The 25,879-nt window shown below is 47.8% G+C and overlaps 1 protein-coding gene and 1 pseudogene across 9 annotated transcripts in view; one reads left to right on the top strand and one right to left on the bottom strand.

The window, feature by feature from the left end:
- TNS1 (tensin 1) overlaps positions 1-25,879 on the bottom strand; it is a 421,249-nt gene that overhangs the window by 290,782 nt on the left and 104,588 nt on the right. The window lies entirely within an intron of this gene.
- On the top strand, positions 10,611-11,949 carry LOC142498601 (kin of IRRE-like protein 1 pseudogene; annotated as a pseudogene).

The following is a 25,879-nucleotide window of genomic DNA, read 5'->3' as shown; positions in this document are numbered from 1 at the left end:
CTGTCACCCCATCCCCCACTTGCACACCTCCTCTCCCCCTCCTTGGAAAAAAAGAAGGGTCTTTTTTTCTTTTCTTTCTCCATTGTACTCCAGTCCAGCAGCCTGCCCAAATATTAACTCCATAAAGGAAACTCCATAAAGGAAGGCCACGGCAAAGGGAAATATTTGGGTTTGGGGGTGGGGGGGGGGGGGAGGGAGAGGGGGGCGGCGCACTGCACCATTTGCTGCTTGGGAATGTGGAAATGTAAAAAGTTTGGAACTGGTGTTTTTTGCACTTATTAATAATAATAATAGCATGTTCTTGTATAGCGCTGCTAGTTTTACATAGTGCTTTACAGAGACATTTTGCAAACACAGGTCCCTGCCCCGTGGAGCTTACAATCTACATATTTTTTGGCGCCTGAGGCACAGGGAGATAAAGTGACTTGCCCAAGGTCACAAGGAGCCAACACCAGGAATTGAACCAGGTTCCCCTGCTTCAAACTCAGTGCCACTCAGTGTCCTAACTCACTGAGCCGCTCCTTCTCCTGCCCTTGACTTAGATTGCTCACCAGGGAAGGTGTATGGTCAATCAGACCTGTTGGAGGTTTTGGACAGGGGTACAGAATGCGATACATCCCAATGCCTCCTTTTGAAAATCCCTCAAATTGCAAGCAGACTATGGACGCACCCCGATCTGCAGCAGATCTGCACCAAAATGGCCTTGCAAAATTAAATGTCCCCCTCAGCACCTACATGCTGGACAGGCAGCTCATAGCTCTGCCACAAAATCCACTGTGGAGCAATTATACCGAGCAGGCTCTGCTAGCTGCTCTCTCTGCTGGCTTTTGTGTGTGTGCTTTTACACACCCAAAACATCATTCTATCGCAGGTCAGGCTAAAGCCATAGCACATTAACGGTGGCACCAAAACTAGAACAGCATGGTAAAGGAACAGGACAGGCTTAGAAATACCGTTATTATAATGTGTGTATTAACTCAGGGTCACTCAACTCCAGTCCTCAAGCCCCCCAAACAGGTCAGGTTTTCAGGATACCCCAGCTTCAGCACAGGTGGCTCAATCAGAGGCACCTGTGCTGACGCTGGGACTGATTGAGCCACCTGTGCTGAAGCAGGGACATCATGAAAACCTGGCCTGTTGTGGGGGGGGGGGGGGGCTTGGGGACTGGAGTTGAGCCCCCCTGCATTAAGTAACATCCTCTAACTCCTTCTCTTAGTTGATAAACTGCATTATTGGCTAAAACAAAGTGAATAACAGAATTGCCTCTCCGATTCCAGGCATTCATTGCACAGGTGTTCCCCGAATTGTATAACCCGCATAACATTATAATCAGATATCAATCAAGGAAGTGGCAGAGAGAGATAATGAGAAAGGCAAGGTTAGAGAGCGATAAGGATGCCACTAGGGCAGAGGGTTTCAACCTCTTTTCTCTCTTGAACCCCTCCGAATCAGTGTTCAATTACCGAGGCCCCCTAATCCCAGTGTTTAGTTACCGAGGCCCCCCTAATCCCAGTGTTTAGTTACTGAGGCCCCCCTAATCCCAGTGTTTAGTTACCGAGGCCCCCCTAATCCCAGTGCTCAATTATCGAGGCACCCCTAATCCCAGTGTTTAGTTACAGAGGCCCCCCTAATCCCAGTGTTTAGTTACCGAGGCCCCTCCTAATCCCAGTGCTCAGTTACCGAGGCACCCCTAATCGCAGTGCTCAGTTACTGAGGCCCCCCTAATCCCAGTGCTCAATTACTGTGCCCTCCTAATCACAGTGCTCAATTACTGAGGCCCCCCTAATCCCAGTGCTCAATTACAGAGGCCCCCCTAATCCCAGTGCTCAATTACAGAGGCCCCCTAATCCCAGTGCTCAGTTACTAAGGCCCCCCTAATCCCAGTGCTCAGTTACCAAGGCCCCCCTAATCCCAGTGCTCAATTACAGAGGTCCCCCTAATAACAGTACCCAGTTACCGAGGCCCCCCTAATCACAGTGCTCAATTATTGAGACACCCCTAATCCCAGTGCTCAGTTACTGAGGCCCCCCTAATCCCAGTGCTGTTACGAGGCCCCCTAATCCCAGTGCTCACTTACTGAGGCCCCCCTAATCCCAGTGCTCAGTTACTGAGGCCCCCCTAATCCCAGTGCTGTTACTGAGGCCCCCCTAATCCCAGTGCTCAGTTACTGAGGCCCCCTAATCCCAGTTCTCAGTTACTGAGGCCCCCCTAATCCCAATGCTCAGTTACTGAGCCCTCCCCTAATCAAAGTGCTCAATTACTGAGGCCCCCTAATCCCAGTGCACAGTTACTGAGGCCCCCCTAATCCCAGTGCTCAGTTATGGAGGCCCCCCTAATCCCAGTGCTCAATTACTGTGCCCTCCCCTTAATCCCAGTGCTCAATTACTGAGGCCCCCTAATCCCAGTGCTCAATTACTGAGGCCCCCCTAATCTCAGTGCTCAGTTATGGAGGCCCCCCTAATCCCAGTGCTCAGTTACTGTGCCCTCCCCTAATCTAAATGCTCAGTTACTGAGGCCCCCCTAATCCCAGTGCTCAATTACTGTGCCCTCCCCTAATCTAAATGCTCAGTTACTGAGGCCCCCCTAATCCCAGTGCTCAATTACTGAGGCCCCCCTAATCCCAGTGCTCAATTACTGAGCCCCCCCCCTAATCCCAGTGCTCAGTTACTGAGGCCCCCCTAATCTCAGTGCTCAGTTACTGAGGCCCCCTAATCCCAGTGCTCAGTTACTGAGGCCCCCTAATCCCAGTGCTCAATTACTGAGCCCCCCCCCCTAATCCCAGTGCTCAGTTACTGAGGCCCCCCTAATCTCAGTGCTCAGTTACGGAGGCCCCCCTAATCCCAGTGCTCAGTTACTGTGCCCTCCCCTAATCTAAATGCTCAGTTACTGAGGCCCCCCTAATCCCAGTGCTCAATTACTGTGCCCTCCCCTAATCTCAGTGCTCAGTTACTGAGGCCCCCCTAATCCCAGTGCTCAATTACTGAGCCCCCCCCCTAATCCCAGTGCTCAGTTACTGTGCCCTCCCCTAATCTCAGTGCTCAGTTACTGATGCCCCCCCTAATCCCAGTGCTCAATTACTGAGGCCCCCCTAATCCCAGTGCTTAGTTACTGAGGCCCCCCTAATCCCAGTGCTCAATTACTGAGGTCCCCCTAATCCCAGTGCTCAATTACTGAGCCCCCCCCCCCTAATCCCAGTGCTCAATTACTGTGCCCTCCCCTAATCTCAGTGCTCAGTTACTGAGGCCCCCCTAATCCCAGTGCTCAGTTACTGAGGCCCCCCTAATCCCAGTGCTCAATTACTAAGGCCCCCACATGACAGTCACAGGACAGAACAGCACACACCTCACCCTCACCTGCCCATGCTGCTTTCTTCTCTGTTTAGCCACACACCCCCAGGCTCCTGACACCACCTCTTGATTGGCTGCATTTCCCAGCAGCAGAATGAAGGGTGGGAGAGAATGAAGGGGGGAGAAGAGAATGATGGCGGGAGGGGAGAATGATGGGGGGAGGGGAGAATGATGGGGGGAGGGGAGAATGATGGGGGGAGGAGAGAATGAAGGGGGGAGGAAGAGAATGATGGGGGGAGAAGAGAATGATGGGGAGGAGGAGAAGAGAATAATGGGGGGAGAAGAGAATGATGGGGGGAGGGGAGAATGAAGGGGGGAGGAAGAGAATGAAGGGGAAGGAAGAAGATGGAGGGGGAAGGGAATGAAGGAGGGGAGAGAATGAAGGGGGGAGGGGGAGGAAGTGAATGAAGGGTGGGAGGGGGAGGAAGAGAATGAAGGGTGGGAGGGGGAGGAAGAGAATGGAGGGGGGAGGAAGAAAATAAGGGAGGGGGAGGAAGAGAATTAAGGGGGAGTGGAAGAGAATGAGTGGAGAAAGAGAATGAGGGGGAGGAAGAGAATGAAGTGTGGAGGAAGAAAATGAGGGGGTGTAGGAAGAGAATGGGGGGAGGAAGAGAATGAGGGGGTGGAGGAAGAGAATAAGGGGGGTGGGGGAAGAGGAGGGGGGAGGAAGAGAATGAAGGGGGTGGGGGAAGAGGAGGGGGAGGAAGAGAATGAATGGGTGAAGAGAATGAAGGGGGGAGGAAGAGAATGAAGGGTGGAGGAAGAGAATGAGGGAGGGGGAGGAAGAGAATGGAGGGGAAGGAAGAAGATGGAGGGGGAAGGGAATGAAGGAGGGGAGAGAATGAAGGGGGGAGGGGGAGGAAGTGAATGAAGGGTGGGAGGGGGAGGAAGAGAATGAAGGGTGGGAGGGGGAGGAAGAGAATGGAGGGGGGAGGAAGAAAATGAGGGAGGGGGAGGAAGAGAATTAAGGGGGAGTGGAAGAGAATGAGTGGAGAAAGAGAATGAGGGGGAGGAAGAGAATGAAGTGTGGAGGAAGAAAATGAGGGGGTGTAGGAAGAGAATGGGGGGAGGAAGAGAATGAGGGGGGAGGAAGAGAATGAGTTTGGGAGGAAGAGAATTACGGGGGAGGAGGATGAAGAGAATGAGGAGGTGGGAGGAAGAGAATGATTGGCGGGGAGGAAGAGAATGAGTGGGGGGGAGAGAATGAAGGGGGGAGAAGAGAATGAAGGGAGGAGAATGAAGGGGGGAGGAGAGAATGAAGGAGGGGAGAGAATGAAGGGTGGGAGGGGGAGGAAGAGAATGAAGGGTGGGAGGGGGAGGAAGAGAATGAAGGGTGAAGAGAATGAAGGGGGAGGAAGAGAATGAAGGGTGGAGGAAGAGAATGAGGGCGGTTGGAGGAAGATAATTAAGAGGGGAGGAAGAGAATTAAGGGGGATAGGAAGAGAATGAGGCAGCAAGAGAATGAGGGGGAGGGAGAGAATGAGGGGTGGGAGGGTGTCATGGAACAAGAACTGCATTTCCGATTCACCCCCCTCCTTTGCAGCTTCTGCCTGGCAGTTCTTATTTTCAGCTGCATGAAGTTTGCACACACATACTGTGCCTGTGTGATATGCAACAATGTTGCATTTCTTGCCTCTGGGCATGTAATCAGTGAACTGCTACTGCAGCCTCTGAGATCCTCCAAGTTAATGGGTTTTCCCATTTTCCCCCCTGTCCTTGCTGACAGTTAGTGCAGTATCACTCCACTTTTAGTGTGACCCTTGCCCCTCACTTCCTTTTCCACCATCACCTCTGGATGAGTGAGTACCCTGCTGTAACTGCTGTACTGGTAGGATTACCCTTTTCACCTGCCCTTAACTACAAGGCACCCACAGAGAGAAACTATTTAAACACCAACATCTCCTCACAAGTGCCTGTCTTTTACCCTGCTTTCCCTCAATAAAGTGAAGAAAAGATACAGAACTTGTTGTGCTTTGAAAAGGGCTGAGTTGAAGCTATCTGGGCTAAATCATCTTACATATGACCCTGGCCTCCAGAATAGAGGGGGAGGAAGAGAATGTGGGAGGGGGAGGAAGAGAATGGAGGGTGGAGAGACTGAAGGGGGGAGGAAGAGAATGAGGGAGGGGGGAAGAGAATTAAGGGGGAGTGGAAGAGAATGAGGGGAGAAAGAGAATGAGGGGGAGGAAGAGAATGAAGGGTGGAGGAAGAAAATGAGGGAGTGGAGGAAGAGAATGGGGGGGAGGAAGAGAATGAGGGGGAGGAAGAGAATGAGTTTGGGAGGAAGATAATTAGGGGGGAGGAGGATGAAGAGAATGAGGAGGTGGGAGGAAGAGAATGAGTGGCGGGGAGGAAGTGAATGAGTGGGGGGAGGAAGAGAATGAGGGGGGGAAGAGAATGAGCGGGGGAGGGAGAGAAAGAGTTTGGAAGGAAGAGAATGAGCGGGGGAGGGAGAGAATGAGTTTGGAAGGAAGAGAATGAGGGGGGAGGAGGATGAAGAGAATGAGGAGGTGGGAGGAAGAGAATGAGTGGGAGGGAGAGAATGAAGGGGGGAGAAGAGAATGAAGGGGGGAGGGGAGAATGAAGGGGGGAGGGGAGAATGAAGGAGTGGAGAGAATGAAGGGTGGGAAGGGGAGGAAGAGAATGAAGGGGGAGGAAGAGAATGAGGGGGAGGAAGAGAATGAAGGGTGGAGGAAGAAAATGAGGGGGGAGGAAGAGAATGAGGGGGGAGGAAGAGAATGGGGAGGAAGAGAATGAGTTTGGGAGGGATAGAATTAGGGGGGAGGAGGATGAAGAGAATAAGGAGGTGGGAGGAAGGGAATGAGGGGGGAGGAAGAGAATGAGCGGGGGAGGAAGAGAATGAGGGGGGGAGGAAGAGAATGAATGAGGAAGAACAGAATGAGGGGGGAAGAGAATGAGGAGGGGGAGGACGAGAATGAGGAGGGGGAGGAACAGAATGAGCGGGGAGGAAGAGAATGAAGAGAGGGAGGAGGAAGAGAATGAGGGGGGAGGAAGAGAATGAGGGGGTGGAGGAAGAGAATAAGGGGGGTGGGGGAAGAGGAGGGGGGAGGAAGAGAATGAAGGGGGTGGGGGAAGAGGAGGGGGAGGAAGAGAATGAATGGGTGAAGAGAATGAAGGGGGGAGGAAGAGAATGAAGGGTGGAGGAAGAGAATGAGGGAGGGGGAGGAAGAGAATGGCGGGAGGAAGAGAATGAGTTTGGAAAGAAGAGAATTAGGGGGGGAGGATGAAGAGAATGAGGAGGTGGGAGGAAGAGAATGAGCGGCGGGGAGGAAGAGAATGAGTGGGGTGGAGGAGGAGAATGTGGGGGTGGGAGGAAGAGAATGAGGGGGAGGAAGAGAATGAGCAGGGGGAGGAAGAGAATAAGGGGGAGGAAGAGAATGAGCGGAGGAGGAAGAGAATGAGTGGGAGAGGAAGAGAGTGAGGGGTGAGGAATAGAATGTAAGGAATCGGGGAACATCCTCTCAAAGGGGGTTCCCTCCTTACAGCACTCCACGGCAGCATTGCTCTCCCTCTCCTCACCCCCCGCGGGACAAACCTCCGGCCGCGTTACAGGACGCGCGCGCAAGCAGGGCAGTTCTAGGACTCACACGGAGTTAAGCTCGGCCCCCCCCCCCTGCTCGTGCCGCTTGGTCCCCCGGCATGACGCGCATGCAGCGCTCTCAAGCCACGCGGCAACATTCACCAGCTTCAGGTGTTCCCAGCCTATCCCTGCTCTGCTGGACTCACGCCCCCTGTCTCATTGGATACTGGTTCCTATTTAAATCCTGCTCAGCCATCTCTTCTTTGGCTGAGCATAGATCTCTGGTAGCCTTTCATAAATTTAGTCTTCAGTCTGCTTCCTGCTCCAGTGAAGAGAGGAAGAAAAGAGCTATCAGTCTCTCCTATGGCAGGATGAGCGTGCTCACCCCCAGCTTCTGAGCTGGGGGAACATCAGGCTCAGCCACCTAGGCCTGAAAGATCAGGGCCTTCACCATCCAGAGTAATGGAACCTCTGAGACCCTGCACCGCTGTGAGGAAGAGCGGCAGTGAGTGCCACCAAAAAAAGATCCTGTGCTAATATACCCCAGTCTGAGTGTCAGTCCTTGGGCTGAGGGGGAAAGAGTGCAGTAGTGGGGGCTGATTTCTTGATATACAGGAACCCACTACGGCTGGAGGTGCTGAAGACCAAAGAGAAAGAATCTAAGCCTATCCTGATCTCCACACTACTGCAGATCAGCTCAGCTCTCCTGCTCCAAACAGGTATTGCACCACATACTAGGTAGCATAGGCTGTGTAATCTCCCAGAGGGAGGGGGGGGGGCAGTGCTCCACTACAGTCAAGGTGATATGGAAGTACATAGATTCCCAATAAAAAAGATTGGAATATTACTGTTAAATGTTTCTCAGGCTACACTTCTTTACCCCATGCTCTACTGTACCCGCTGTGTACTGAGATGAGCAAAAATTACTGGGAAAAATCCATGTTTAAAATAGATGGGAAGCTAAAAAGGGCCGCTCTTATGCATAGTGTAAGCTCTGAGGATCGGGGCCCTCATACCCTGCACCTGTGTGCACCTGATTGTCCTTATTTGGTATGTAATTTATAGCTATCTGCCCGCACTGCACCACACTACTTTATATGTTGGTGCTTTATAAATAAACAATAATAACTACGTTGGATGTGGCCTACTGTCCTGACAATACAAAACACCAAATAATATCCTCAGACTTTACTTGGTTATTGTGCTATAGTTATTTCATTAAAGCATTAGTCCAAGCTGCCGTTTTGTTTTCCCCCCTTTAATATGTGCATCAATACAATCCACACGATGATAAGTAATTAGCTAAATTGACGATCGATCCGTTCTCCTGTGATCAATCGGCGAAGATTCAGCTCGGGGGTTCACTAAATGGCTGTCAGTGCAGCAGAAGAGGACCAAAGATGCAAAGTTCTGTGGGGTCTAAAGAATCACATCGCGTTATAAGCGGATCACGTTAGAAATAATGTACAATTGTATGCATTGTACAATAAAGTATTTAAGATACCAATAACTGTGTTGTAAAGTAGAAAATGCCAAGATGAGTAAACAGCTACAGGTAGCTGCCGTCAGCCAGTCTTCAGGAACAACCCTCTTCCTCGATACTATAAAACAAAGGACAGTGCGGCTCTCGCGATACCGATACCAATGAAAGTCCTGCTGCTGTAAGCAATCCGACGTACAGTGAAATAATAATAATACAGTGCTAAGCGGGTGGTACCAAAATCCTTAAGTGCTAGAACGTAACCCTACGCGTTTCATCGCTGTGTGAATTCGACTTCGTCAGGGGATCACCGGCTGGAAAGACAGGCACCGCTGGCCCCGCCTCCGGTCTCCGCCGCCGTGATGGCGTTGGCCTGGCTTCTATGCATCATACCACGGCCGCTGCGGACTCCTCCTCCACCTATCAAAGTACTACCTACTGCTGAGCCCTCCTCCCTGCAGGCTTCCTATTGGTCCCTGGATATGTATATATGCTCAGCCAGCCCCTTGGCAAGATGGCTGAGCATAAAACTTCATTCGTGCGAAGTGCTTACTGCAATCCCTGCCTCCTTGTCTTGTACCTTGTTTCCTAGTACCTGTCTCTCTCCGTGTCTGGCCATGGCTAGCATCTGGACTCCTTACTTCTCTACTCCTGACCCCGGCATTACCTACGACGATCCGCTCCTCTCCAATCTCGACCACGGCAAGTACCCACGACGATCCTGACTTCTCCAACTGGGCTACCCACTACCAATCTACAGCCCGGACGCACTCTCCCGGCTGGAGGTCGGTCTTTCCAGTCCCCACCGCGGTCGCGCACTGTTTGTGGTGAGCACTCCGTTACCGGGGAATAGTTTGCATACCCCTGATCTATGGGGGAAATGCTTTATCCACACTTTGTCTTTGCTGTTTTTTGTACAGTCATTATCATACCATCAGTAGCCAGACAGGTAAGTGCGGAGGACAATGTGTTGCAGATAAGATTAGAATTTCGCAGGACTAGGTGAAAATAAAATCATTAAGTTGTCGTAATTTACCCAAAAAAATTAGAAAATCACTGGTAATGGAATACATTTGTAAATAAGCAAATGACATCGATATTTTATGCTTAATTCATTTCTTTCGAACTTTAGGTGGGAGTGTCCCATCAACGGTAATGTCCGCCAAAGGCAATATGTTACATGCATAGTAGTTGCGTCATCCCAATTACAGCTAAGAACTATGAATCAATTTGTGGAAAATAACTTGTTTTTTATGTGAGTTTGTTGGCTTCCATTTCCGATCTGCCCCCTTCATTCCCCAGTTTAACTCTTCGTCGTTCAATTAGCTCAGCCATGGAAAAGTAAGGTGGGTGAGCAATTAAAACTCAGAAGGAGTTCTCTCTCTCTGTCTGTCTCTCTGTCTCTCTGTCTCTCAGTCTCTCTCTCTCTCAGTCTCTCTCTCTCTCTCAGTCTCTCTCTCTCATAAAAGTGTAATTGAGCCCAGACTCTTGGCCCATGGGCACAGGCTGGTCTGGTTTAAACATGTTGACGTGTGGTACAACGTACTGTAGAACAAAAGCAAGGAATGGAAAGCAAAGGGGACAAGTTGCAGCATCAAAATAATTCATTGTGCTGGCTCTGTGGAAATACATTTTTTTTGTGCTTGGCACTTATTCCATATTAACACGATCGTTTCCAGAATGATTTTTTTAAAGTGAAACTTCTTTGCTGGCACCTACCTAATTCTCATAGGACTAAAACTCCTTGATGGAGACGAAAAAAGCGCCACCATCAGGCGCGTGCACCCACTGGCTCAAAATTCTGACACAACTAAAGGTCCTCCGTGGAGCCTTTCTTCACATCAGCAAAAACCTTCCCCCAGCTGCCCCCTCACACCAACAGATCTCCCTGATCCAGGCTGCCTCCCTCAGCCCTCAATTTCATGCAACTTTTTCATATGAGAGAGAGAGAGATGTACCAGTGAAAGGGAGTTTAAGAAAAGTACTTTGCTTTCCCTCTCCCTCCTGCCAGAGGAATGGTTCCTTCCCCTCTGGATTCATTATCCCTCATTTCATTCCAATACTTTGTGTGTGTGTGTGTGTGTGTGTGTGTGTGTGTGTGTGTGTGTGTGTGTGTGTGTGTGTGTGTGTGTGTGTGTGTGTGTGTGTGTGTGTGTGTGTGTGTGTGTGTGTGTGTGTGTGTGTGTGTGTGTGTGAGAGAGAGAGAAAGAGAAAGAAAACTGGAGCTTTCTATGGGAAGGAATAATCAGAAGCTGAGCGGAGCGCAGAGATCTCAGCCCTTTGTGCGGGATATGGTTTGCCAGGAACGGTGATAAGCGAGGAGAGACGGAGAGGACTTGGAAAGAAAGCCCGTGTAGCATCTAACTCCAGAGCTAGGCTTGGGGAGAAGACCGTGGTAGCAGGGCAAAAGGTGGTCCTGACTTGCGTGGTGCTCAACTACTCTAGCATTGTACAATGGACCAAAGACGGATTAGCTCTGGAGATGGGGCAAGACTTGAAAGCCTGGCCCCGCTATCAAGTCATCGGGAATGCAGATTCCCTGCAGTACAACCTGGAGATCGCAGACGCCAATATTTCCAATGATGCTGACTTTGAGTGCCAAGCCACGGAAGCCGTCCTCCGCTCTCAGCGCGCCAAGCTCACTGTGTTAATCCCCCCACAAGATCCAGTTATAGACGATGGCCCAGAAATTCTGCTCAGGGCAGGGTCCTCCTACAACCTGACCTGCCGTGCCCGTAGTGCCAAACCTGCTGCATGCATCGTCTGGTTTCAGGATGGCAATCAGCAAGAAGGAGCAGTCACCAGCACGGTGGTAATAGCAGGCGGAAAGCTGGAGACCACCGTAAGCTTTCTGATGATCATCCCGACCGATCAGGACATTGGGCGAGTGTTCACTTGCAGAACAACCAATGAGGCCATCCCATCTGGGAATGAGACCTCCGTCAAACTGAATGTCCACCATCCGCCCACTGTCACCCTGTCCATTCACTCCCAAACTGTGCAGGAAGAAGAGAGGGTTCGATTTACCTGCACTGCCACTGCCAATCCCGAGATTAAAGGGCTAAAGGCGGTGTGATCATTGAGGATGCGAAGGATAACATGTTTGAGACGCAGGTGGACTACTCTTTCTTCATGGAGCTTGTTTCGTGCGAGGTGCATAATGAAGTGGACAGCACCAACGTCAGCACTCTGGTGGATGTGCAATTCGCCCCTCGCATTGTTGTGGAACCGAAGCCCACGACAGCAGACATGGGATCGGACGTGACTCTGACTTGCATTTGGGCTGGAAAGCCTCCTCTAACCCTGACATGGACTAAGAAGGGATCCAACATGGTGCTAAGCAACAGTAACCAGCTGTTTCTTAATTCGGTGAACCAAAAGGATGCGGGACAGTATGTGTTAACAGATATCATCCCCCGCATCGGAGCTGGAGAGAGAGAGCGAGAGGTTACACTGTCAATGGTCCTCCCAAAATCCCCAGTAAGGGGTTGCAGTATGCCATGCGTTCGATGTGCAGGATGGGAGCCCTGTATGCCCGATGTCAGGCCGCCCCCAGTAGGGGGCCACGTAGGGTCTGGCCGTAAATCTGGGATGAGTGGCTGGTTTCACTCATCTTATTCTATAGTTAAATTTTATTTTTATTTTTTACCCCAAGTCCCCGGAGGGGGGAAACCCCTTCCCTTAATTTTTTACCCCCATTTGCTCCCTACAACCATTAAAGTCTTTAGTTCACAACTTTCACATGAGAGAGAGAGAGAGACACAATATTGGAAATGACTAGTCAAGTTCCATTGAAGTTAGTATCCCTGAATGTTAAAGGTCTTAACAGTAATGGTAAACGTAGACTTGCCCTAAAAGAATTCAGGAACTTGAAAGCAGATTTTGTTTTCTTGCAAGAGACGCATTTTGATACTCAGGATCCCCCAAACACCTTTAGCGCGACATACCCTATAGCACTCTATTCTTCTTTTACTAGCAAAAAAAAGAGGGGCTGTGATACTTATTAAATGGTACATTCCGTTCCAGGTATTGGAGGTTAAGAGAGATCAAGAGGGGAGGTACCTAGTGGTTCACTGGCATATCTCAGGCCAACATACAACATTAGTGAATATACTATATACGCATCCAACGAGGGACAAATGGATTTTTTAAGCGAAACGCTGGAATCCATGGAAGCTAGCCAAGAGCAACTGCTGATATTGGGAGGTGATTTTAATATGGTACCAGACCCGGATGTGGATAAGTCTCCCCACTCAGATCAAGCACACTCTGCTATGACATATAGTGTAGCCAAGAAATTCAGACTGCTACTTAAAGACTATGGTTTATGGGGTGCTTGGCGTAGCTCACATACAGGACAGAGGGACTACTCTTTCTATTCACCCCCACCCATGATTCGGACTCCAGAATTGACAATATATTTGTATCCCCGGGTATTCTGGAGGTATTGGTCCACTCAGATATAGGGCCCATCACGTGGTCAGACCATGCCCCGGTGGCGATCCTGTTCGATCCCCCTTTTGCCAGGACTCAATCATTCCATTGGAGGATGAACGACTCATTACAGAATTACCCAGAGATTATCTCACAAATTGGAGACTCCCTCAAAAATTATTTTCATATCAACAATGGCTCCGTAGAATCAACATCAACACTATGGGAGACACATAAGGCCCCGATCAGAGGACAGCTCATCTCAATAGCATCACACAGAAAGAGAACAAAAAAAGAAAAAAAACATTTAACAGAAAAAATTGTAAAAATTAGAACAATCACATAAAAAAATCCATCGAGGAAAATTTATAAAATCCTGACCCAGGCAAGGGAGGAACTCAAGAGGGTGCAATTAGAGGATGTGGAGAAAGCCCTTAAATGGACCAAGCAAACGTACCATGGTAAGGTGGACCGTTTATTGGCTAATAAACTTAGAGTGATCATGTCGATAGCATTAGTCCCTGCTATTAGGTTAAAAGGGGGAGAAGTGACCTATAACCCCTCAAAGATAGCAGAGGAATTTGCTACATTTTATACGGAGCTCTATGATCTCGACAATTCAACTCCGAATGCTAAAGTCCCGGACCTGACCCAGATTGAGACTTATCTTAGAGACTGTATCCTCCCAAAACTATCGGAGGAAGACCACAAAGTTTTCAATGAAAAATAACCCGGTTGGTGTTAGAAAGGGCGGTTAGCTCACTGAACCCATCAAAGGATCCAGGCCCAGATAGTTTCTCAAATTTGTAATACAAAAAATTTATAGGAATCCTAGGGCCATGTTTACTAGATTTATTCATGGATTTACTCAGCGGAAAACAAATCCCCCCCACAGATGACGGAAGCCAATATAGTGGTGATTCCTAAACAGGGTAAGGACCCGTTATGTTGTGGTAGCTACAGGCCAATCTCACTGCTTTATACGGATTTGAAAATTTATAGCACAATTTTGGCCAATAGGCTGAACCCAATACTCCCTAGATTAATCCATTAAGACAAGATGGGTTTTGTGAGCGAACGCCAGGCGTCAGATAACACAAGGAAAATTATTAATGTGATAGATCAGATACATAAATCGAAGACAAAAGCAATGTTGTTGAGTCTAGATACGGAGAAGGCCGTTGACAGGATAAGATGGGACTTTTTAGACAAGACGTTGGAGGCATTTGGATTCTCAGACTTTTTTTTTACAAGGGGTCTGGGCACTCTACCAGACACCGACAGCCACTCTGAAGATCCCGGGGGGTGGGAGAGGTATCTGATAAACAATTAAGAACGGGACTAGACAGGGGTGCCCCCTCTCTCCTCTTCTTTTTGCCTTGACAATTGAACCCCTTGCGGCAACAATCAGAGCTTCCCCAAATATACAAGGGATTAATATAAAAGGTGAGTGTTACAAACTATCTGATGATATTATTCTTACTATAGCTAAACTGGAAAGCTCACTCAAATACCCGGTTGGCCTACCTATGCTGTTGTGGTTGAGCTCTAGGACTGGGCTTAGGAGACAGCCTGTGCCGGCGGTAATCAGGTTTACTTTGAAAATCTGGCAGTCAGCAAAAAAGAAATACAAAGTTATGTCAATTCCATCTAGATTTACGCCCCTATTCGGTAATCCAGGGTTTTTGCCGGGGTTTCAGGGTTGGGATTTTGAAATCTGGAGACTGAGTGGAATTCTAGAGATGGGAGAATTATTGGAAAAAGATAAGTTGATGTCGTTTGAGGAACTGATGAGAAAATATGGTTTACGTCGGACAGAGGTGTTTAAATATATGCAGGTCCGACATTTTGTGCGACATGGTTTCTATGGGGAGGAATTCCCTAAATATACACGATTTGAAGATTTATGCAAAACAAAAAAATATCATAAAGGTCTGATCTCATCCCTGTACCAGGGTTTAATCACTCGAAAAGGAGACCCCGTCCCATAAATGACACCTTGATAAAGTGCTTTTGCATGAAACGCGTAGGTGCGTTCATGTTGTCTTTGTATTGGTTGAAGCTTGCAATTAAAACTGATCTACTATTTTTGGAGTTTGCTTGGGATTTTTTATTTTTTTATTTACATAGTTACATAGTTACATAGTAGATGAGGTTGAAAAAAGACGTACATCCATCAAGTTCAACCTATGCTAAATTTAGACAACAGATACTTTATCCTTTATCTATACTTACTTATTGATCCAGAGGAAGGCAAACAAAAAACCCCAGTCATATAATCCAATGATGTCTCATAAGGGGAATAATAAATTCCTTCCTGACTCCAAGAATTAGCAATTGGATTAATCCCTGGATCAACATATTTCCCATGTATACTTATTTGGTATATCCCTGTATACCTTTCCTATCTAAAAAGATGTCCAACCTTTTTTTAACAAATCTATTGTATCTGCCATCACAGTCTCCATGGGTAATGAATTCCACATTTTAACTGCCCTTACTGTAAAGAATCCTTTCCTTTGTTGCTGGTGAAATCTCCTTTCCTCCAACCTTAAGGGATGGCCCGAGTCCTTTGTTCTGCCCGTGGGATGAATAGTTCTTTTGAAAGCTCCTTGTATTGTCCCCGAGTATATTTGTATATAGTTATCATATCCCCTCTTAGATGCCTCTTTTCTAATGTAAATAAATCGAATTTAGCTAGCCTCTCCTCATAAGTTAGATTGTCCATCCCCTTTATTAATTTGGTGGCTCTTCTCTGCACTCTCTCTAGTTCCATAATGTCTTTTCTTAGGATTGGTGCCCAAAATTGTACTCCATATTCAAGGTGAGGTCTTACTAATGCTTTGTAAAGGGGCATAATTATGTTTACTTCCCTTCCATCCATTGCCCGTTTGATGCAAGATAAGATCTTGTTTGCCTTTGCAGCTACTGCATGACATTGGGCTTTATTGCTAAGCCTGCTGTCTACAAGCAATCCTAAATCCTTCTCCATCAAGGATTCCCCCAATATATCTCCATTTAATTTGTAAGTCGCCTTTTTATTCTTGCATCCCAAATGCATAACCTTACATTTATCTGTATTAAACCTCATCTGCCATTTACCTGCACACGTTTCCAGTCTCTCCAAGTCCTTCTGAAGAGAAATTACATCCTGCTCTGATTCTATTACCTTACACAATTTAGTATCATCAGCAAAGATGGAGACTTTGCTCTCGATCCCAACCTCAAGGTCATTAATAAACAAGTTAAAAAGCAGGGGTCCCAGTACCGATCCCTGAGCTACTCCACTCACTACTTTAGCCCAACCTGAAAAAGTTCCATTTATGACAACCCTCTGTTGCCTGTCCTTTAACCAGTTTTCAATCCAGGTGCATATATTATTACTGAGTCCAATTTTCTTTATTTTGTACACCAACCCCTTGTGTGAAACCGTATCAAAAGCCTTTGCAAAATCTAAGTAGACCACATCAACTGCATTACCCTGGTCTAAATTCCTACTTTCCTCCTCAAAGAAACAAATAAGGTTAGTTTGGCATGATCTATCCTTCATAAATCCATGCTGACTATTACTAATAATTTTATTTCCCATTAGGTATTCTTGAATATTATCCCGTATTAAACCTTCAAGAAGTTTCCCCACTATTGAAGTCAGGCTTACAGGTCTGTAATTCTCCGGTTGTGATCTAGCTTCCTTTTTAAATATAGGCACCACATCTGCTTTACGCCAATCTTGTGGTACTGAGCCTGTGGAAATGGAGTCCTTGAATATTAAATATAATGGTTTGGCTTTTACTGAGCTTAACTCCTTGAGAACTCTTGGCCATCGGAGCCAGGTGCCTTATTTACTTTAATTTTTTCAAGTCGCTTATGAACTTCTTCCTCAGTTAACCAATTGTTCATTAATATGGAGGTTGAGGCTTCCTCCTGCGGCACTACTATTGTACTTGATTCTTCCCTGGTAAACACAGAGGCAAAGAATTTGTTTAATACGTCTGCTTTTTCCTTATCTCCAATAATAATATGCCTACCCATCTCACACTGAAAGGGTCCTATATTTTCTTTTCTCATTTTTTTGTTATTAAGGTACTTAAAGAACTTTATAGGGTTGACCTTACTTTCTATTGCAATCCTTTTTTCATTATCCATTTTTGCTAATTTGATTGCCCTTTTGCAATTTTTGTTACATTCCTTATAATTCTGATACGATGTCTCCGTCCCTTCTGACTTAAAGAATCTAAACGCCTTCCTCTTCTTGTCCATTTCCTCCCCTACCTGTTTATTTAGCCACATTGGTTTTGACTTATTTCTTTTATACTTATTACCCAAGGGTATACACGGATAAGAGTGCTTTTCTAACAATGTTTTAAAGACTGCCCATTTATCTTCTACATTTTTCCCTGCAAAAACATCATCCCGGTGTATTACTTGTACATTAGACCTCAGTTTATTAAAATCTGCCTTTCTAAAGTTTAAAAGTTTGAAAGTCATTAGGCTTTGCTCTGTTTACCTACTACAATTTCGGGTTCCTCTCACTGACGGATTGCGCGCCGCGGATGCTGTGGATGTTCCTGCAAGTCAACCGGTAATTACAGTGCACTGTAATTTCTCCTGTTTATACTGGACATTGTTTCAAATATTCAATACTATTTGGGTGTCCATTATTGTGTCAATCTTTGTGGTTGTCAAGTGGACATCACTAGGCACATACCCCACTCAGCAACTGTCAGCTTTTATTTGTGGGCACCACACTTGTATCTGGACACTTACTACTGTACTATATATTCATCAGATAGAACCACATTGGACTGCTTAAGAGCACCACATTCTACTGCTCAATTGTACCAAAGCTGTTTACAAATATGACAACGAAGAGGTACGAAATCAAGGCAAATCTCAGGATATCATATTGATATATAAATATGACTGAATGGACACCTAATACCAAGTGTACAAGATGAAGTGGCACTCGCGTGGTCTTGTGAAATGAAGTATCAACTTTATTTGATAATGATGGACATTTCGGTCAGCTTGCGGGCCTCTCAAGCCCTTGTTTCACTGCCAGAGATCTTCTGGAGGGATTTCTACTGAACGTGAGATTTCATTTACAGACCCAACGCGACAAGCCCAGATTCCAGTTATCCAGCAAATGAACCACACGTTCAATCACCCACATTCCACTGGGCTTTCCATTCATGGATCTGTAATGTGTTCCGTATGGAATGAGAGAAGCAGATGACGCCCCAGGCTTTCCATCCACCCACCTAAGTCAGATGTAAACACGAGCCAAATATCCGCGCACAAAATGCTAAACTGTCGAATGTCGGATATTTGTGAAATGTTAAAAAGCTGCAAAATGCTTTATATGTTGACCACCTGTTTCAAGATTACCAATACCAGACCAATTTTTGCAGATCTCATTCTATATATAGTTAATTGTAACTTCCCAATTAGGGTTTGTGATATTTCAATCACAACTGGTAAAACCTCACCCCTAATCATCTGTGGTCATGTGGTTGCTCTGCAAAGGTCCTAAAAACAGGACACAGAGAAGTGATCTGATGGTGAATTGTTCTTACAAACAAGTAGATCAGGCCTTTAGTTTTAATGTAAGAGAGAGGCTGGTGTTTTCTTTATGAGGTCATCTATGCTTTATCCATTAGGCAATAGAATACCTTCCCAGCCACACAGCAGAAGGAGGGGTGCAGAGTGAGACCTAATATAGGAGATGATGGGGAAGACTGGAAAGTGAAGGAAAAAACAAAACATCCCAATTCCTCCATCCTAGGTTAACCCCTGTATTGCTGAAGGTGTCAGTAATTTATTGCCATACTGGCCCTTGCACTCATTAGAGAGTGTTGTTTTACCAGTTCAAAGCGAAGTAACACTGATCCTTCACATGCGCTCTACCCTTGTTTTGGGATGCAGAGTTTAACACCTAAACTGCTGGAGCAGCTTCTAAATGTATTGCTCTTTTGCGTACATTGTGCTTTGCTGCCCCTATCCCTCATTAAAATGACCTAACAGCCCATGGATCCAGAACAGCTGACATTCCTGGCTTGGAGACCTGCGCTTATCCTGTCCAGCCCTGTTCTCATCTTCTCTTGTCCTCTCCTTCTCGCCCTCTGTTTGCCTTAAGGGGCTTTGGACGCAAAACAAAACTGGTTCCAAATTAGAGACTCATTTATGCAAAACAGACAAAGCCCCCTTTATATAGGAGCAGGGTAAGGGGTGATGGGATGCAGAGATCACCATGTTTGAATTACCCTACACATTCCCTCAATATCCTTTGGTCTGCCCCCCCCCCCCCCCCGACCCCACCCTGTTCATCTAAGAGGCCCCACACTCTGATATCCAACAATGACATAGCAAGGGCAGCTGCAGTGCAGGACAGATGTTTGTTTAGAAATTGGTTGAAGAGAATAACAATAAAAGCATCATGGTCTTCGTCCATCATTGTCAGTGCAGAGGGATCCAGCAGTCAAAGCCAATCTAGTCCTATCTAAGGCCTAATCCAGAGGTGGCCAACTCCAGTTCTCAAGGGCCACCAACAGACCAGCTTTTAAGGCTATCCCTGCTTCAGCACAGGTGGCTCAATCAATGACTGAGCCACCTGTGCTGAAGCAGGGATAGCCTTAAAAGCTGGTCTGAAGGTGGGTCTTGGGGACTGGAGTTGGCCATTCCCGGTCTAATCTATGTATCCAAGATAGAGGTGGCAAATGAGTAAACGTTTGAAAATGATCAACATTTGCAAATATACCTAAAACATATTTTGGGGGGGGGGGGGGGTGGGGGTAATGTAGCAAAATTGTCCACTTTTACCGTCTCCAAACACAGTCTGCAAAACAGGAGCAAGAATAACTGCCCCATATTTATCAAGGAAATTACACTGAAAGGAACTGGAGTTCTTCCTTTCATAAATAGACTACATCTAGTTTTGCTCTCATTTTGCAGCTGGCAATTTTAATAATAATTGTTTGTTCTTGTATAGCGCTGCTAGTTATGCATAGTGCTTTACAGAGACATTTTGCAAATGCAGTCCCTGCCCTGTGGAGTTTACAATCTATGTTTTTGGTGCCTGGGGCACAGGGAGATAAAGTGACTTGCCCAAGATCACAAGGAACCAACACCAGGAATTGAACCAGGTTCATTCTGCTTGAAATTCAGTTCCAGTCCGTGTCTTTACTCACTGAGCCACTCAGTCTCTCTAATAACTGATCACCTTTTGTAAGACTTCGTAGGGATGCACAGACACATGTTGCTGTAATCCTTTCTCGTCTACGTAACCATTAAAATGGCTCTTTTGGTGATTGGCTACTCTTTCAGTGTTATAAACCGAGAATACACAAGTAAGTCATACAATGACCTATCTAAAGGCTAATAAGGCACTTCAAGGTTACAATAAAAGTTAGCTGCTAAGTGGTCATTTTATTACTGGGATGGTATTTCTAATCTGTCTTCCTAAATGAAGTATTCGATATCTCCGGTGCATGGGACAATCACTGATATTTGTGCAGTGATATTGCCCTATTATATCCGGTTTCACATTTAGGGGCTTAGTCGCCAAAGAGGCCGATCGGGTCGCTGACGCTCAAAATTCCCCATTGACTTCCACCTTGGCGGATTTAAAATAAACACCTTATAGGGTTATGTCATAAAGGAGCAGATGTCATCTCCCCTAGCCCCCTCAAAAAATGCTTTCCCTAGGTGGGAAGCAGGGGGTCTCCAGAGCTGAACCAGGTTCATTTTGCTTCCCGAGATACTTACCTCTGTAAGGAGTGCGGGTAGCACCTCCGTAGGTTCAAATGTCCTGGTCACGCGGGCCAATAGGAAGCATCAGGGGATGATGTAATGGCTTCCTATTGGTCCGTGTGACGCGGGAGTTTTAAATCCGCCATTTTGATATCCCCGCACTGCCCAGACGGAGCTGCTACCGCCTCCTTCCCCTACAGAGGTAATTATCTCAGGGAAGAGAGGGTCCCCGGAGCTGAAATTAACACACTTTAGCTCCTGAGACCCCCGGCTTCAATACTATAAGTAGCAAAAAATAAGAAAATAGGAAATCTAGCTTGCTGCTTTAAAGTTCCCGTCTGCAAAAGCAAAAAATGTCACCTTATTTTTCCAAGACAGAAATCCCACTAAAAGCAACGGATATTTTTTTTTCTCTGATAAATCTGCCGGCTTTTTTTTTATCCTAGTTATGCAGCTGGGAGACCTTAATACAGAACCCCCTTACTCTTTATCCCCCCCCCCCCATTATAGAGATACAATACACGCTGTCCAGTCCCATACTTCATGCATCTACACGCCTGCACTCTAACTGTAAAACAGGGCCGCAAGAACCACACCCTTTCCCTGACCAGTTCTCAGGGGGGGCTTAACTCCAGTCCACAAGCCCCCCCAACGGGTCAGGTTTTCAGGATATCCCAGCTTCAGCACACGTGGCTCAATCAGACCCTGCTTCAGCACAAGTCGCTCAGTCAAGGACTGAGCCACTGACAGGGTTGCCACCTTCTACTGAAGACCAACCCAGAGAAAAAACATTTTCAGCTGCTCTTAACTATCAGCGGCGTCCTCCCGGAATCTTCCCTCTGCAACTCTCTTCACGACGTCACACGGCGTCAAGTTGCCATGGCAACGGGGCGCCTAGGCCTCGCGTGACGGCACTTCGCAACGTCATGTAGCGTCTCGTTGTCATGCCAACGGCCGTCACGTGCTGCGGTTACGTCACATTGTGTTTCCGTTGCCATGCCAACGGGACGCAACGCGATGTCACGACATCACACGGCGTCAAGTTGCCATGGCAACGGGGCGCCTAGGCCTCGCGTGACGGCACTACGCAACGTCGTGACGTCACGTAGCATCTCGTTGTCATGTCAACAGCCGTCACGTGGTGCAGTTACGTCACATTGTGTTTCCGTTGCCATGCCAACGGGACGCAACGTGATGTCACGACATCACACGGCGTCACGTTGTCATGGTAACGGGACGCCTAGGCATGACGTGACGGCGCTTCACGACATCATGACGTCACGTAGCGTCTCGTCATGTCAACGGCCATCACATGACGTGGTTACGTCACGTTGTGTTTCCGTTGCCATGGCCATTCGACGCCGTGCGGCCATATTGAGTACAGTTGCAGGGGGAAGATACCAGAGCATGCCGTGTCTCCGCCGTCCGCACAGGGTTGCCACCACCCGGAGGTTTACCAGGTAAACCCGCAGCCCGGAGATACGAGGCCAAAACCCGTAGTCTCCGGGCGAAACACGGAGTGGGGGCAACACTGGCCACTGATTGAGCCGCCTGTGCTGAAGCAGGAATATCCTGTTAGTGGACCTTAAGGACTGGAGTTGGCCGCCCCTGCACTATGCAGTAGAGAGTCACAGGGCATTTGACTAAAAGAGGGCTCCAGCTTTTGGATATAATGCTGGAACGGTCGTGTTGATGGAGGAAAGGGCAGGAAACAGTACCCAGTGAATGCAGATCGGCATCTTAAACCAGGGGACGGTTTTGGTACAATGGGTATCGTTGATATTATAACATTTATAATAACCAGTGACTTGAAAACGGGCGGTAACTCTCAATGTATTACTTCCTGGTAACACATTTTATAAATAAATAACAAAACAACCAATGTAAAAGATAGGAACGTGCTAAACCAGCGATGTATGTTTCTTCTTTTAAAGCGCTGATAATGCATGTCATGCTGTAAATACATTTTACAGGCACTGCGGGTCCCCGCCTGAAGAGCTGACAGTTTAACAGCGCCCAGGAAGATAAAAGTGATGGTTAATGTCACAGGCAGCGAATGCTGAGATTCAGACCAGGGCCTCCTCACGGCAAAGGAAGCGTTTGACCGCAAGGCAGGGATTACATTACCAGACAGAAAAATAAACACTGGCAACATGCAATCCCCTCCCTTTAAGGTCTTACAAGCCACACACACACACACACACACACACACACACACACACACACACACACACACACACACACACACACACACACACACACACACACACACACACACACACACACACACACACACACACACACACACACACACACACACACACACACACACACACACACACAAAATTTACTCGCATGCCTTGATTTCCATGAACCAAGTCTGCTTGCCAGTACTGATTACAAGTAGCATGGCAGGCTAATTATATAATGCAGGGGTGCTCAATCCAGTGCTCAAGACCCCCCACCAGGTCGGGTTTTAAGGATGTCCCAGCTTCAGTACAGGTGGCTCAATCAGTCCCTGCTTCAGCACAGGTAGCTTGATCAGTCCCTGCTTCAGCACAGGTGACTCAATGAGAGGCTCAAGTCTTCGAGCTGGGATATCCTTAAAACCTGACCTGTTGAGGCGCATGCGCGGCGGGAACGGAGATGGCAGCCTGATTTGAGTGCTCCGATACCCGTCGGCAATAAATAAAGCATTACAACTGCAAAACCCAACAAAAATATCCCTGCACTACGGGACCGGCTAAAGCTAAGATCACAGCAACTACACACATGGCGGCGACTCGCAAAAAAAACAAACAAAAGGTGGATGTACGCACCTATTTCGTGGGGGCAAAGAAGGCAAGAGAGACAGACAGCATGGCGGCCTCCGACTCAGAGTCCGCACCGGAGTTGGAGTCGGCCCCGGACGAGCAGACGGGTGCTTTAAAGAGGGAAATTGCCCAACTCCTCTCTGACCTAAAAACGTTTTTCCGCGGAGAGGTGGACCAGCTAAGGAAGGACATACTGAACATCGGGACACGAACGCACGCCCTGGAGGAGAAAATGGAGGAGTCTTCCCGCTCTCAAAATGTAACAGACACCAGGGTCTCTGCACTAGAGAGAAGGGTGGCAGAGCTGGAAGAACGCCATGAGGACAGCGAGAATCGCGATAGGCGCAATAACCTAAGGGTTAGGGGGATACCGGAGGAGATACTAGACCCCGAAGTGATGCTGAATCGCTGGATGTCCTCCATTATGCCGGGGAAAACGGAAGCAGAGCTGGTCATGGACCGGTGCCACCGTGCATTACGGGCCCGACCGCTTCCTAACAACCCACCCAGAGACATAATTCTGCGTCTGCATCATTTCACCACAAAGGCAGAAATCAGTAAAATTACACGAGCCACCCCAACGGTGAAATTCGAGGGAATAGAAATGGCCATATTTCAAGACATTTCCCCGATTACATTGGCACGGCGCCAGGCCCTCCAGCCAGTTACCAAACTACTAAGGGACAGAAATATAAGGTATAGATGGGCCTTTCCCTTTGCCCTGATCGTGGTGCAAAACGGTCGGTCCCATGTACTAAAACACCTTGCAGACGGCGCTGAGTTCCTGAATAAGTTGAATGTACCTCATGATCTCCCACTAGTAGAGGCCCAGGTGGGGCGCCCTCCCAGGCGGACGGAATGGGAAAAGGTGGGCTCACCTAAAGGTCCGCGACAAGCTACCTCAGGATCGCCCAGACCGGCATGAGGGCTTTTTGAGTGGCTCTCCAGCTATGCTGGACACATCAGTTCCTGTTATTAACCCGGTTGAAGTTATCTCCCAGCCAGTGAATACCACTGAGTAATACCCACAAAAGCGACTGACAGTGGGCGACCCCTCTGCCCCCTCTCGATGGGTCCCGACCCAGATGGCCAAGCCCCGGCGGAGGATGCTGGAACAGCCAAGAAGAAAAAAGAAAACAAAAGTGAAGAAAAACATAACACTCACCAAAATGGCCGCCGGAGACGATCCGCGGGAGAATCTGGAGGAGAGGCGCGGAAACAGAATGGCGGAGGTCAATTGGGCGCGAAAAAGAGAAGCTCCTGCTAGCTCCGCCTTCGGGGCACGCCTGCTCCCTCGGCTCACCACGGACTGGAATGCGCACGCAGCCCGGATGATGACAGAGGGCGGTCCCCGGCGAGTCCGTGTCGATCCGGATCTGACGTCAGTGACAGCGCCTGCGGAGCAGGACAAAGATGGCCGCGCACCGGAGCAGCGGGGCAGAGGGTCTGGGGGGAGTCACTGAGAGGGAGGGGGTGTTCCGAGGGGGTTCGCGCATTCCCCCGAGGGGACGAGGGAGAGGGGGGCTAAGCCCGATTAAGATACACAGTTAAGGGTAGTTAAAGAGCTGGACTGCTAACAGTAAACAACCAAAGTCTATAGCACACAGCGGTTCGCAATAAGACACAGAAACAATACGGACCAGCAAATATGTTGTTGAACTTGCAAAACACGGCTATTATTTTAGTTGTTCGTTTAAAAAAAATGTTTATGTTGCCGACGGGGGGGCAGATGCCTGTCCTCTTCCCTACCTGTTGGCATGTGCCTCTGGGGCTGGACTGTGGCCTTAAGCCACAGGTCAGTCAAAGACCAGGGGATCCGCAGTCTGGAGTCTCCCCCTCAATCCCGGATGGGAAGGTGGGATCATCCGGAATATGTGCGGCATCCCCAGGCAGTTAACCACAGGTCAAATAAGACCAAGATGGTTTCCCTTGTATGTTCTACAAGGATTTATGTTCCCTGTCACTCCCCTATGTGTTTTCCTCCCCATCCCACAGGTATCCCAAAAGGAAGCAGCTCGGCAGACGGAGGGCAGCAGTACCGCTCCCGACACCGGCAGAAAAGACAAGACAAGGGTAGGAAACAAACACAGCACACCCGCAAGGTCTCACTACATAAACACCTATGGCATTGACATTTATATCACAGAATGTTAAGGGATTCAACTCCCCTCAAAAGCGTAGAATCGCCTTTGCTGAATTTAAACGCAGGAAAACAGATGTTTTATTCCTACAAGAGACGCACTACTGCTCGAGAAAAAACCCGGGGTTCATAGATAAACATTTTAGGAAGTTCTATCTAGCCTCAGCTAAGGAAAAAAAAAAAGGGGTAGCCATTCTACTCCACAACAGAGTCCCATTTGAGATGGAAAAAATAAAACGAGACCCAGGCGGTCGATATATTATATTGGTGGGCACATTGCAACAATGTAGAGTAACACTGGCGTGCATATATGCCCCATGTGAAAAAGACCCTAAATTCTTCACAGAGTTCTTCCTTAAGCTGCAGCAATGGGCTTCC

This window comes from Ascaphus truei, chromosome 7, assembly GCF_040206685.1.
Source record: "Ascaphus truei isolate aAscTru1 chromosome 7, aAscTru1.hap1, whole genome shotgun sequence".
In the NCBI taxonomy this organism is placed as follows: domain Eukaryota; kingdom Metazoa; phylum Chordata; class Amphibia; order Anura; family Ascaphidae; genus Ascaphus; species Ascaphus truei.
Note: the sequence above shows the minus strand (reverse complement) of the source record. Positions and strands in the feature narration are given on the sequence as shown.